Source organism: Oryzias latipes, chromosome 15 (assembly GCF_002234675.1).
Source record: "Oryzias latipes chromosome 15, ASM223467v1".
Lineage (NCBI taxonomy): Eukaryota > Metazoa > Chordata > Actinopteri > Beloniformes > Adrianichthyidae > Oryzias > Oryzias latipes.
The window spans coordinates 6,230,075-6,243,899 of record NC_019873.2 but is presented as its reverse complement, the minus strand read 5'-3'; the positions used below and the strand labels follow the sequence as shown (position 1 = coordinate 6,243,899).

General features: G+C 41.0%; 1 long non-coding RNA gene across 1 annotated transcript; it reads left to right on the top strand.

Annotated features, from left to right (window-relative positions):
- The first annotated feature begins 1,330 nt into the window (after window positions 1-1,330).
- On the top strand, window positions 1,331-3,251 carry LOC105355738. The gene is made up of 2 exons (XR_910077.3): window positions 1,331-2,868; window positions 2,946-3,251. It is a non-coding gene; the product is annotated as an uncharacterized LOC105355738 (long non-coding RNA).
- Window positions 3,252-13,825: the final 10,574 nt, after the last annotated feature.

Genomic DNA, 13,825 nt, shown 5'->3' with positions numbered 1-13,825 from the left:
CAGTAAATGAAAAAAGATGTTTACGGAGCGAATAAAGTTTAGGCCAGTCTGCATTTTATAGATTTCTTGCACAAATGAGCAAAGCAGCTTCAAGCTAGTTTCAGTGTGGACTTACAGTCTGGTGAGTGATGTAAAATTATAGTCTTTTGACTATTTTTACTAAAAATAAATGTGACATGGCCCCCGGTTTAAGTCCCGGATGGGGGACCTGAACCAGAACATCAGTGGGGGACCTTTCTATGTGGAGTTTGCATGTTCTCCCCGTGCATGCGTGGGTTTTCTCTGGTGACTCCGGCATCCTCCCACCGCCCAAAAAAATGCTTCATAGGTTAATTGGTTGATCTAAATTGACCCTAGATGTGAATGTGAGAGTGCGTGGGTGTGTGATTGTGGACACTCTACCCTGCGACAGACTGGCGAACTGTCCACGGTGTCCCCTGCCTTCGCCTACAGGTGGACGGGATGGGCTCCAGCAGCGCCGTGACCCCAAAAGGGAATAAACGGAACAAGATGAATGAATGAATGTGACATCCTGAATGCATCTACTGATTTTACCATTTCTGACTAAAACTTTAACAAGTTTGACTCCTGGTATTTCCAGCCCCAACATTATTTTACCAGCATCAACCTTTTTCCTCCTCTCAATTTGTGTCCAAAGGATCTCAATCTGCTTCTCTGCATATATATCTATATATTTATATATACCCCTGAAACAATCCAGCACATAACTGCAGGGTGTAAGATGCTGGCAGGTAAAGCATACATGGAGCGCCACAATCAAGTGGCTGGAATAATATACAGGAACATGTGTGCAGAATATGGACTGGAAACCCCAAGGTCAAAATGGGAAACACCTCTGAAGGTGGTAGAGAATGAGAGGGCAAAGATCCTGTGGGACTTCCAGATCCAGACTGATAGGATGGTAATGGCAAACCAACCAGACATTGTAGTGGTGGATAAAGAACAGAGGAAAGCCGTTGTGGTGGATGTGGCAGTGCCAAGCGATGGGAACATCAGGAAGAATGGAACATGAGAAACTGGAGAAATACCAGGGACTCAGAGAAGAACTGGAGAAAGCCTGGAAAGTGAAGGTGACAGTGGTGCCTGTGGTAATTGGAGCACTCGGGGCAGTAACCCCCAAGCTGGAGGAGTGGCTACAACAGATACCTGGAAAGACCTCAGACCTCTCAGTCCAGAAAAGCGCAGTGCTAGGAACAGCTAAGATACTATAGGCCCTCAAGCTCCCAGGCCTCTGGTAGAGGACCCGAGCTTGGAGGAGAAACCACCCGCGGAGGGTGAGAGGGGCGTTTTATATATATATATATATATATATAATTGTACACACATACAAACACAACCCCAGCTAACAGAAAAATCATTTCCCCTCAGTCTTGTCTGCATTTCCTTTTCCCCTATAAAATACCATTTTCGTCTCTCAGCCACAGCGTAGCTCCCTTTTCTGATATGGACACATTTGAAGTGCTGAGCTGCATGCACAACCACAAAAACGCAGCATTTCCCTGTTTCTTTTTTCTTGTTCGCAGTGTATTTTTCATTCCTCACTTCTTCTAAATGGCATGAATTTTGAATTTTCCAGGCAAGCGTACAGTCAAACAGTCAAACTGTGTTCTTTGTGATAACCTGAAGGCACATTTCTGAGTCAACATGAAATCTGGGTTTGTGTTTCTGCTACATTCTATTATTATCACCCCACAAACAGTCATGAGGGAGTCACTGCAACGTTCTTTATAATTTGACACTCGCTGTGACTTTATGAGCCACAATTCTGTTGACTTTCAATTTGATTATGATTTTTTTCAAAGCCCCTTTAGTTTTTTTTTTGTTTTTGGTGTCCAGAGACTGGTGGCCTTTGTGCAGAAAGCTAGAATTGAAATTATTTAATTTTTTTGTGGTCCCATGTGGACTGCACCTGATAAAAGCAGTTTCGAGACTAGCTGAATGAACAGACACCTTTGGTGTTCTGATGACAATGGGCTGTTAAATAAGTAATTGATGAGAATAATAAGAAAAAAATTATTCCTCCACCTTTGGCTAGCTTTTGATTTAAATGTTGCCAAGATTTTGTGGTGAAATAGTCACAATTTTCTTTTATAAATGTACAAAAAAAAAAAGACAATTCTCAGAACCTTTTCATTTTTAAAATAATTGAAAAGCCCGAAATGTTTTCAGTGGATGCCAAACGGAGTTAACTTAGTAGAATGCAGTAATTGAGCAATAGTCCAAATTATAAATGTCCTCTACAGAAGACAAAATTGCATTGCTGGTAGTCAGTTAATTTATAAGAGAAGTGCTTCACAATGAAGTCCAATCATGGGTTTTGCTTGGCTTAATCTATATCTTTACTAACCAGTGCTTGTTTTAAGCTTTTGATGATTATTGTTGAAAAAAAACAGCAGAAAACAATAACAAATATAATTGTCATTTAAGGATAATCGTCTGAGTGCATTTTTCTTTCAGACTTCTATGTTTTAAAAAAGCTTTTACGTATCGAATTTAAATATGATCTAGTGATCTAAACAATGTTTGAGTTCTTTACTTTTACGAATACAGGTAGGTGTTAACTCTTCACACATTTCTAGGTTTCTGACAGTTTGTTGTCCCCTGTTGTTCCTCCCGCTTTTACTTTGCTCCTAAATTACCTTTGATAAGATTTTCCTCTTTGATGTTTAGGATTTGTATTCTTGTCAACATTTGTGTCACGGTGCCTGTCAGTTCACCTCCCCCCCTCCTACAGCTCTCACCACCTTGCTGATTGGAACCAGCTGATCCTCATCTTCTCATCATCCTGCCGGTCTTCATAAGGGAGCTCTCACCAGAATTCTACGCCAGTTTGTTATACTCACTCCGGTGCTTATGCCTGGCCTCTTAGTCTCAGCTAAGTTTATCTTGTCTCCATACTTACCACGTCTTGTGCTCACCTTCAGGTTCCTACCTTGGTCACGCTGGTTCCTCCCCTCCACGCTGGTCCTGCCGTCCTCGGCATCCACGCCTCGTTCCAAGCTGGTTTCCGCCGTCCTCGGCGTCCACGCCTTACCTCAAGCCGGTCCCGCTGTCCTCAGCGCCCAAGCCTCGCTCCCTCTGGATCCACAGTTCGACGCGTCTTCGTGTCGCCCCCTCCCCTTCATCTGCATCAGCTCAAAGGAAACACCAAGTTCAATCCACGGAGGAAATACGTCCACATCCCCTCAGAAACTTATTTACCTCTGGTAAAATAAATCCATTTAAAGTCATCCTTGCTGTGAGTTTTCTTCCGGGTTTCAGCATCTGGGTCTGCTACGTCTACGACGCCATGACAATTTGTTCAGACATTGGCATCTCTGCCAAAATCTAAAAATCTGTGTTTTCTGTGACATAGTTTCTGCAGGACAGCAGTAGTTCTGGGTGGGACTGTTGGCGGATAGTAAGCCTACATATATTTCCCATCTTCCCTTTGTGTACACTCTCTGATGAGGGTGAAAAATGAGCAGCCGTACAGTTCTGATCCAGTTTCCAGCTCAGACAAGGAAAACAAAGACGTTTATGGATCTGTTTGTCTGACAGTAGATGCATCAGAATGGAGCAGAGCAGGGGGCTGACCTGCTGATTCTAGATTTTATGTAAAGATTACAAGCTTGTCCCAAATGCCTTGCTTTGTTTGGTCTTATTAAAATAAGTGGTAAATTTTTTTTGTGTGTGTTTTTGTTTGAGCTGAACTTCAAAGACATTTTTGCACAAATGCTGTCAAAATGCCTTCCTTTTGGCCCAAAGTGACATGACATAATATCCTTGCAGTGTGCCCCAGCGCCATTAAGTGCCTTTACATTTGCTGCTATAATGTCAAAAACAAACACTAAAGTTCCTGCAGGGCATTGATAACATGTAAGTCAATTAAAAAGCCCATCACGCTGGCAGCCCCTGCACACTTGCACCAGCTGAGCAGAAAGGGAGAATATTTTGTGAGTAAAAGGTCACGGGCTGGTGTGCATTAACAGTCATGTACCCTGCCTCTGATTAAAAGGGCAAAAATCACTGCAAAGTGCAATGTCAGCCAAAATTGTTCTCCATTGAATTATCTGAGCTAAAATTACCTGTCAGACGTTCACAGTACAAGCAAATTATGTTCCCGCTGAAGGTTTGCTATTTAGGAGAAATTATCAAAACTGGGCTGCTGGAATGCAAACAGTAACTATTAAAGTATAAGTAATGTCCCTGTAATTATTCATTCTCTACACCAGCGGTCCCCAACCCTCGGGGTGCGGACCGGTACCGGTCTGCACAGAAAGAATAAATAACTTACATTACTTCCGTTTTATTTATTTCAGAATCTGAAAGATGTTTTATTTTGAAAAATTGCCCGATTGTCTGTTCCATCCGTCTATGTCACTCCTGACGCAGGCCAAGGCTCTTCTCGATCATGTGATAGGTTACCGCTAAGATAAAACCCAGGAGCTCATAAAATGAGTAAAAAACAAACATCTTTGGAAAGTTTCTTTGCAAAAGGGAAAATGCCCAGCCAGGAGAGAAAAGAGGAGCCTTTGACTTCCAAAAAAAGAAATCTACATTTAATAGACACTACTTCTTTTAGGCACCATGAGTGTGGGAAGGGGAGAGGATGATCAGACCTGTGCGATGTACGATGTCATGTGTGTCAAAATGAAAGCTCAGAGCTTGCCTTGCCCCGTGTCTGTTCCTTCTTCATCGTAGTGTTGCTGCAAAAATCATCCTTCTCAACCTCAAGACCGGTCTGTGGAAACGTTGTCTGACATCATACCCGTCCGAGGTGTTAAAAACGTTGGGGACCACTGCTCTACCCTGTTCCTGCTCAGGTTTCACGTGGAACAATGTGCAGCAAGCTATTGATGTGAGTAAAAAATAAAACCTGTTGACGTGGTTCCCTCTCAGTTCAGGTGATGGATTCAGCTTCAGGGAGGGAGCGCACGCCTCTCAAATACACACTCGTGTGGACTGTCACACCTGTGTCCTGCTGGCACTTTTCAGTCCTGATCAATTCCTTCCTACGTGATGCAGCTAAACAAAGAACAAAAAGTACAGAAAATGCTAGTTTTATTCTCCCTTTTCTACTGATGTGTTATTTTCTCTTAAGTCTTAAAACAATCAGTTAACAATCTCACTTGAGTTTGGAAAATAAAATCCTAGATTCTTTACATCTTAACATTACAGTTGATATCAGATATATGTTAAAATAAACTTAAAATTTCCCTGAATACACAGGAGAGCATTCACATTCCTTTTTACCAGCTTCTCATGTAGTCTCCAGCATCATTGGTGACAAGAAAGACCACAAAAATTCCTAAAACATTTAAAAGAGAAACTGCAGTAAACCTTTAAGACCCACTCTAATTAAAAGGGTGTCTGTTTTAACATGGCATTTTCTGATGATGGAAGATATAGATAAAGAAAAATTAAAGTATTTTTTAATATTAAATTTGCTGTGAATCAGAAGCAGAGGGAAAAAATGCTATTTAAACAAAATTGTATTTGTGATGTAGAAAAAGGCTTCGGTCTTTAGAGAGAGCTGGAACTGCTCTGAGTTGTTCTTCTGAGCAGTCTCTTCACCCTGATATCCTTCAGATTAATGAACTGCTCTTTTGGGTGAGTTACTCTGATTAGTCCACCCAAACTTGCTTCAGAGCAAACTCTAGACCTTTCTTATGCTCTGTGTTTGACTGTTCTTTAACACTGCTGGGTTCGCCAGGATTAAAGATATTATACATGTTTTCACTGAAAGCAATAGTGAGCATCAACATTTGACAGAAAGCTATTTTCTAATGGTTGACACTAGAGCCCTGTGCGGGACTATTTCCTTCATGCCGCTCCCGCCCGCGCCCGCTAGATTTCTGACCAATCCCACCCGCTCCCGCAACGTATGCGTTACAGTCCCGCCCGCACCCGCAATATGTATGTCCAGTCCCGCCCGCACCCGCAAAACTCATAGAATTTATTCCCGCACAGTAATAGAGATGCATTGATTTTGTATCGTCTCCCGTCCCGCAGGAAAAAAAAACACGTATTTGTATTGATATTATTAAAGAGATTCATGTCCCTCCTCCAGCCTCATCTTTTCATGCATTCTTCTTTTGTGTAATTTGCAACTTAATTATTAAATATATTTTCACAAATCCTGTTCGGTTAAAAGTGTGCGTGTGTGTGGGCGCAGACAGACGGCCTGAAGCGCACGCTTAGTGAGAGGCAGGGCGGGGTGTTGCACACCCCCAACAACAGGTTAGATGAGAGAGGCCATTGGGCGTCTCTACCTGGTGCCTTCACGGAGCTTCAGTACATAAGAATCCAACAGCCGCACAGCCTAACGTAGTCCGCTAATATATATTCATGAGATATTCATGGCAGCACTGATCCCGCGGGGTTCTTTTTAGCCGCCCGCTCCCGGCCGCAGCACAATTCAAACCGCCCAATCCCGCGAGATTTGGGTTGGGTCCCGGGGGACCCGGCGGGACCCAATGCAGCCCTCTAGTTGACACATCTCCATTTTAGCTAAAGTAAAACAATATGGCATATCTTTGACTGCATGTCTTTCAAAGTTTTCTCTCCATGGACTGGGTCACACTGGCACACGCCTTCAATCCATCTTTTTCTATCTCTGTTGACCGTGTGACCTTGCCACAGTGCACACTCTGTCAGATTTACCCTGACCTTGCTGCTCACACACAGATGTGTTACATTCCCTGTCAAAGGAAAGCCTTTGCAACAGCAAGCCTCGAACAGGCATGTACTCCACATGACCTTTAAGGCACAAATGCGCACAATGTCACACCTGGTTTCAGATATCCTTCACCGTGGTCTGTCCACCCCCACTGCACACGCTCAGCCTTAAACAAACACCTGATCTCCTCTCCTGCAGGAATTCAGAGTGCTCCTGTTTGCCTGTTGATTTCTTTCAAGGAAAATGGAGGTGAGAAGGGCAGGTATGGCCATCTGAGGGTGACAGAATCGTGTATTATTTATGACATGTGCCTGAGCAAGGCTTGGTCAAAGGATTGTTCACATCTGTTGTCATGTTTTTGAATGACTTGGTTTGTGTTTATTCGCATTTATGAATTAATGGAAACAGTTTTATTGCGGAATTGAGTTTTTTCGACATTTCTAGAATTTTGATAAAGTTTTGCACATGTGCAATGGAAAAGCAGCTTATGATGCTCAACAATTAGGGTTGATATATCAACAGTGGTGTAGATGTTAGCACTCTCACCTCACAGTTCCTGGTTCAAATCCCAAATTGGTCCTTTGTGTATGGAGTTTGCATGTTCTGCATTTGCATGTGTTTACATTTTCTCTGGGCACTCCAGTATCCTCCCACAGTCCAAAAACATGCTTGATGGGTTAATTGATGTCTCTAAAATGTCAACAGATGCATATCTTGTGTGTGATTGTTTATCCTGCACCAGACTGGCAACCCATCCAGGGTGTACTCTGCCTTCACCTAGCGGCTGGGATAGGCTCCAACAACGCAAAAGTGCTGTGGCACATTGGTAAAATGAATTGATGTTTCCATAGTCAGAATTTGGCTGGAACAGTGAAACTTCTTGAACCCATACAGGAATAATCTAGTTTAGGTTTTAATTGTATAAATATGGTGAAAAAAAAGGAGAGGATTTGGTAAAGTTAGGCAGATATACAGTTGAAACCAGAAATTTACATACACCACATAAAAACACACATGTGCTTTTTTTCTCACCATCAGACAGAAATAATAGTAATAGTATGTCGATTACAATTAACAAAATTTGTTCTATGTGCTAAATGTCAGAATAATGAGAGTTGCGCTTTTTTAGACAAGTTTTTATTACTTTTATCAAAGTCAAACGTTGACATACATTTCATTAGTATTTGGTATAATATAACCCTTCTGCTATCTTAGATGACCCCACCCTTACATTGACGTGTTGTCCCTACCATGACAAAGGTGGATAAAGGTGGAAAGATTTCATGTAATCCATGGACACCAGTGAAGATCACAAATTATTGAAGAAAAAAGGTTCAGCGCACTGTCTAGTGGGTCTAGATGACCCAACTCCCAATGGTGAAGTGCCTAGGATAGCACAAGGGTTACACTGCAGTACTTGGATCAAATGAAAAAACATTGACTTTGTTATCCTTCAGCCCCCTTGTAACCAGTTTGGCAGTATGCTTCTGGTCTTTGTCCTTGTGGAAGATCCATTTGTGCCCAAACTTCAACTTTCTGGCTGATGTTTCCAGATGTTGCTGGAATATTTCCCCATACTGTTTTTTCCTCAGGATGTCATTTATTTTGTGAAGTGCACCAGTCCCTCCAGCAGCATAACAACCCCACAACATGATACTACCACGCCCATTTTATACAGTTGGGATGGTGTTCTGAGGCCTGCAGGTTTCCACCGTTTTCCTCCAGACATTGGTCAGTGTGACGAAACAGTTCATTTGTAGTTTTGTCAGACCACAGGACATGTCTCCAAAAATTAAAGTCTTTATCCTTGTGTGCATTAGCAAACCTTAATCTGGCTTTTCTATGTTTCTTATGGAGTAATGGCTTCTTCCTGGCAGACTAGCCTTTCAGCCCATGTCTGTACAGTACTCGTTTCCCTGTTGATAAAGACACATTCCTACCATCTTTCGCCAGTATCTTCTCAACTTCCTTTGGCTTCATCCTTGGGTTTTTCTGAACATATTGGACTAAAGTACGTTCATCTCTGGGACACAGAACCCGTCTCCGTCCTGATTGACACAAGGGCTGGACGTTCCCATGATGTTTTTACTCGCGTACAATTGTCTGAGCAGATGACACACAATTGTCTACCTAATATTTTGACTGAATTGTTTTGACTGTTCTATGATTTTTTTAAAACAGGTAAGCGTGTTTCTGACACAGTGTCAGTTCTGTTTTTTGTCTTCTCCATTCTTGTGTTTCTCTGTGCAGGTTGGCTGTGGCTCTCCTGGAGGACTCCGCCCTCTTTCTGGTGGCTCTCCATGGAGTGGCATACAACTGCCTGCACTTCAGGTTAATTGTTTGAGTTGTATTTAAGTGGTTCTGTTTCTGCACTCTGTGTCGGAGCGTAGCTTATGTTTAGTTCTGGCTCTAGCTCATCTTGGTTACTTCGTATTCTGTGTTTGTGTTCTGTTATGTTGTGGGTTTTTCCCATCTAGGGTGGCGCTTTTTGTCATTAAATACTATTAGTTCTCACTGTGTCTTGTCTTCTGGTCCTGCATCATGGACATCCTGATGCCCCCATGACAGTTTCAAATGTGCCCTAATATAAATCCGTAGGTGTATTTTTAACTAACTCAAATGCTGTCAATAAATGTGACATCATCATCTGGGCTTTCCCAAATTGTTTAAAGGCATAGTTATCTTAGCGTAGGTAAACATTAGACTTTGATAAAAGTAATAAAAACGTGTCAAAAGAACCCTAGTCTCATTATTCTGAAATTTTCCAAATAGAAAAAATGTTAATTTTAATTGACCTAAAACAGGAAAAGTTTACTTTTATTTTATGTCTGATGGTGAGAAAGAAAAAGCATATATGTGTTTTCATGTGGTGTGTTTCAGCTGTACCCCCTTTCAGTTTACCATCCTGCACTGCTTATTGCAGTTGACCTGATATTGACTAGCACTGAAAATCCTTTACTTAAGGTTAGTGTCCCAAAAATTGTGGCCCACAAATTCAAATTGCAATTGAATTAACAACTTGGTTGCTTTTGTTCAATAGGTAGAACGATACGCAAACTATTTTGTTTTTCATTGATCTTCTTTGCCTTTCGGCTGTTCCCTTTAAGCGCCTTGAAGACTTATGAGTCCTTATGAGTAATAGATGTCAGACCACCTGCGTTGTGTGGACATTGTTTCCATCAGCGCCCCATTTCTTGACTTCATGGTCTACTCCCTATTGGATTGAGTTAATGTGCAAACTCATAGGCCATACTAAATCCTTTTTTAAAAGGCTGTCTTTGCACCGGCTTTCTCTTTAAGTCTCACTCTGATGATCTTTTTATCTATTGTAAAAGCATTCCCAGTGGTTCTTTTAATTATGGTATGCTGTTTTTAGCCAAAATAAAAAAAAGTCATTTTCTAGGACATGGTTTCTGCAAAGCAGCATGAGTTCATTAGAAACACCCATTTGAGCTGTGTGTTTGTGTGGAGAAACCCCACCCTTCTTGCCCACCCCATTTCTGAGAGCTCTCTGTTTACACCATTTTGCTCTAGCTTACAGCCCTTCACACCCCCAACCTAGCATTATGGGAGCTACAACAATGGCAATCAATATTGGAGCTATCCTATCCTATCTCTACTCCTCCTGCACACCTGAGCATCTTTTTTATGTGCTCCTGATTCACAGTGATTTAAATAATTACTCAGAAATGCGATTTAAAGCTTAATTTTCTTTTTATATGTCCTCCATCATCAGAAAAATGCCACCAATGAACTTAAAACGTGTGTTTTTGGACTGTGGCAAAACAACAAGGCATGCATGCATGCATGGGGAGCACATGCAATCTCCACACAGAGCGGTCCTAGCAGGGATTTGAGCCGAGGGCTTCTTGGTGTGAGGTGAGAGTGACAACCTCTACACTATTGTGCAGCCCCTTATTAAGTAGTGTGAAATTTATTCTCTGTGCAAACAATTTGGGTTACGCACTCTCTTTAAGATCTTAGTAAGCAGGCTTTTATGGCGTAATCTCGGTTTTCTAGTTTTGGTACCTAAAATAGATTTTCCAATTCTTAAAAAAATTGACTTCAGATATTCTAAAAAAATCGAGGTCATTCCAAATGTCAAATTATTTATTATTAACCTAATCTTTCAAAGGGATGTGAATTTTAAGCAGGAGATATGCAGCACCCTGATGTTACATCAGGTCCTAATGAGTTAAGTGACCAAAGCAGTTAAGGTTGTGGGTCCTGATAAGTCCAAATTAACATACTTCTGGTTAATCAGATGTCTAATTATGAGGCAATGGGCTCAACACCTTGCAACAAAGCAGGAACTCAGCTTCAGTCATTAGTGGTGTAACCTGAGGCAACGCCTTTCCACAGGCTGAGAGCTGAATTCGTATCCAATCCTCCTTCCAGCAGAATTCTGCAGTTCTCATTATGTTTGCAGACAGGAAGGAGGAAAATTGAATCATTTTGTCGATCAGCATTCCTGCTTTGGTGCAACATTATACACATGCTTACACAAGCCGTACTTAGTTTTGCTCTTAAGCTTTGCACAGCCGTGTCATTTTATTGTCCCTTCCAGGGTTTTAAGGATGGCAATATGGGTTTCTTTGGACATTTAGATGTTACTGCTTTACATAAAAGCTTTACATGTATGCTTCCCAGACATCTTTGCTAAACCATTAACCTTTCTGCTGGAGATGTAAATATGTCAACTAAAAAAAAAAAAAAAAAGATTTTGGGAAATAGTGCTTGGTGGTTTTACAGAGGAGCTGTGGATCCAACAATTCCACATGACAAGCTCAACTTTTGATGAGCTTTGTGATGCTGTGGGACCTCTTGTGGTACCCGGTGTGCGGTGCCCAAAGCAGACCAGTCCCTACCAAGAACCTCTATTTTATTCATTTAATTTGATAAAACTGTTTCCATTTGAGGCATATCATCAATTTCGATATGCCTCAAAAACCCCTTCCTCCAAGCGCAAATGATTTATTTTCTATAAATACAAAGTTTATTTCGAAGTTGTTTTGTTTCTATTTGGTGGACTTTAAATTTCGCAATTTGAAATGGAAATGCAGCCGATGAGAACTGTAGTCAGTCATTTAGAAGATTTGTATTTGACACAACTTAAGAATGCTAAACGTGTTTGAAATGGAGATTGGAAGAAGCAATAACTTAATTACGCCAAGTGCTTTATACTGAATAAACAACAAAAATACGAAGCAACACAAAAACTCTTCTCTGTGTGAAGATTTATCATACATGCATCCTAAGTACAGTTTTTGATTAATCTTTTTTATTGTTTTACTTATACTTTACATGTAATATCAACATGCATCTCAATCCTTCTTATAATAAAGCTTCTTGTTTTTTTCCTCGCCTCAACTGAAACATAAATATTGCAACAGGATGAAAAGGTTAAGATGTGTGGGGAGGGGCAGTGTTAATGTTTTCCCTGGCATTGAGACCTTTGCATTGAAACCTATATTTTTTCTGAAGTCACCTGAGGGTGACTCACAGTAAACACACAGCTGTGACGCATTTACTCCACTTCATTTACCATGTTCCTCATGAGGATGCTGTTCATCCTCTGAAGAGATCACAAAAGGAGCAAGCATAATGCAGATGTATCTGCTGCTAGGAAAAGACCAACACGGAAATAAAAAGACCTTGTAAAGCAATACTTGACTTTTCCGAAGCCTTCGTACCCCAAAATAGTGGTGTGACCTTGTTAGGAGCAGATTAATAATTAGATTTCAGCGCCTTGCGCTCTTTTCTGTGAAAACCTTAGAACAGACTTAGGATCCTCTGAGGTTGGATTATTTTAAATTCCCAGAGCATCAGAGGAGCAGCCTACGGAAAGTGATCAGAACTAGCTTGCTCCATGGGCATAGTGCCAGCCTCGAAACCGACTTTGAGTCTCTTTCCCATCTTTTTTTTAAACTTTTCCCATGTCTGTGTCTGCTCCCATCAACCCAGAAACACTGGAATAAACATCTGAGCTCCAAACTTTTTTTTTTTATGTACCAGCTATTTACATAGGTTCAAGAACACTCAGACATGTACAAAGTTCTCACAAATGTCATTTTTCTGCTCTTTAACTTTAAGAAGCTTCTTGGATCACTCTGTGAATCTTATTCTGTCAAATCACATAGGTTTGCTGAAATCTACCTCTGAAGCAGCCCTTTATCCAAAGGCAGCAACAAGACTTTTGCTTTACTCAGAATAAAACTTTCAAACTGCTGATTGTTTGGAAACAAAATAGGTTATATTGATTTGAGGAAATAATTTGCTTCCTGAAGCAACAAAGGAAGAAGTCCAGACTTTGATTTCAGGAGAAAAAGTGAGGAAAAGGATCAGGTTCTGTTAGAGAAATAGTGGCGTGGAGAACCGAGGCAGCAAGAAAACAGTTGTGGGTAAACTCAGATGTTGTTGGAAAACAAGGAGCTAAGAACTTGAGAATTGCTAAAAAAAAAAAAAAAAGAGGATGGGGCACATGTGCACCTGGACTTAAGAGATCCACTTCATGGACATTTTCCGAGTTACTGCATGTGTCCCAATAGAGCCTAAAGTCAAAATTTAAAAGTCACAAGACGACAAAAGACTGACAGGAACCGAGAGTTTGACTGAAAAGATCGTAACCTCAGAGAGATTTTCCAGCCAGGCAGTGTTCTGACCTTGGTCTCATTTGGTGATAATTACTGACACCACATGACTCCTGACTTTCAGGTGACCCAGCTGTGTTTGATACGGAAACAGATAACTTGGGGGAAAAAAAAAGAAACTTGCACACAAGCTTGAGCAAGTGGGTGTGAAGCAGTGAGTTCAGCATTTTACATCAGAGCTTTGTTCACGTTCTTTTGACCAGCAGAACGTTTCATGCAATTAACAAAATTCCAGCAGATTCTGAAGCAGAAAAAAACAGTTTTGCGCTGATATCCAACATTTTACAACAGTGAAGTCTTTACACAATCAACATACTGTCAGTCAGAAGATTCTGTTGCAGAGAAATGATAAAAGAACGTTCAAATCGTAATGTATTGCACATCGGTGCTAAGTCAATATGAGCAGCTGCTTTTCTCTACATTTGTTGATAAGCGTTGATCACATAAACAGTTGAATATTTACGTTTGTCAAAAAGTGTGTGTTATTTGGGTG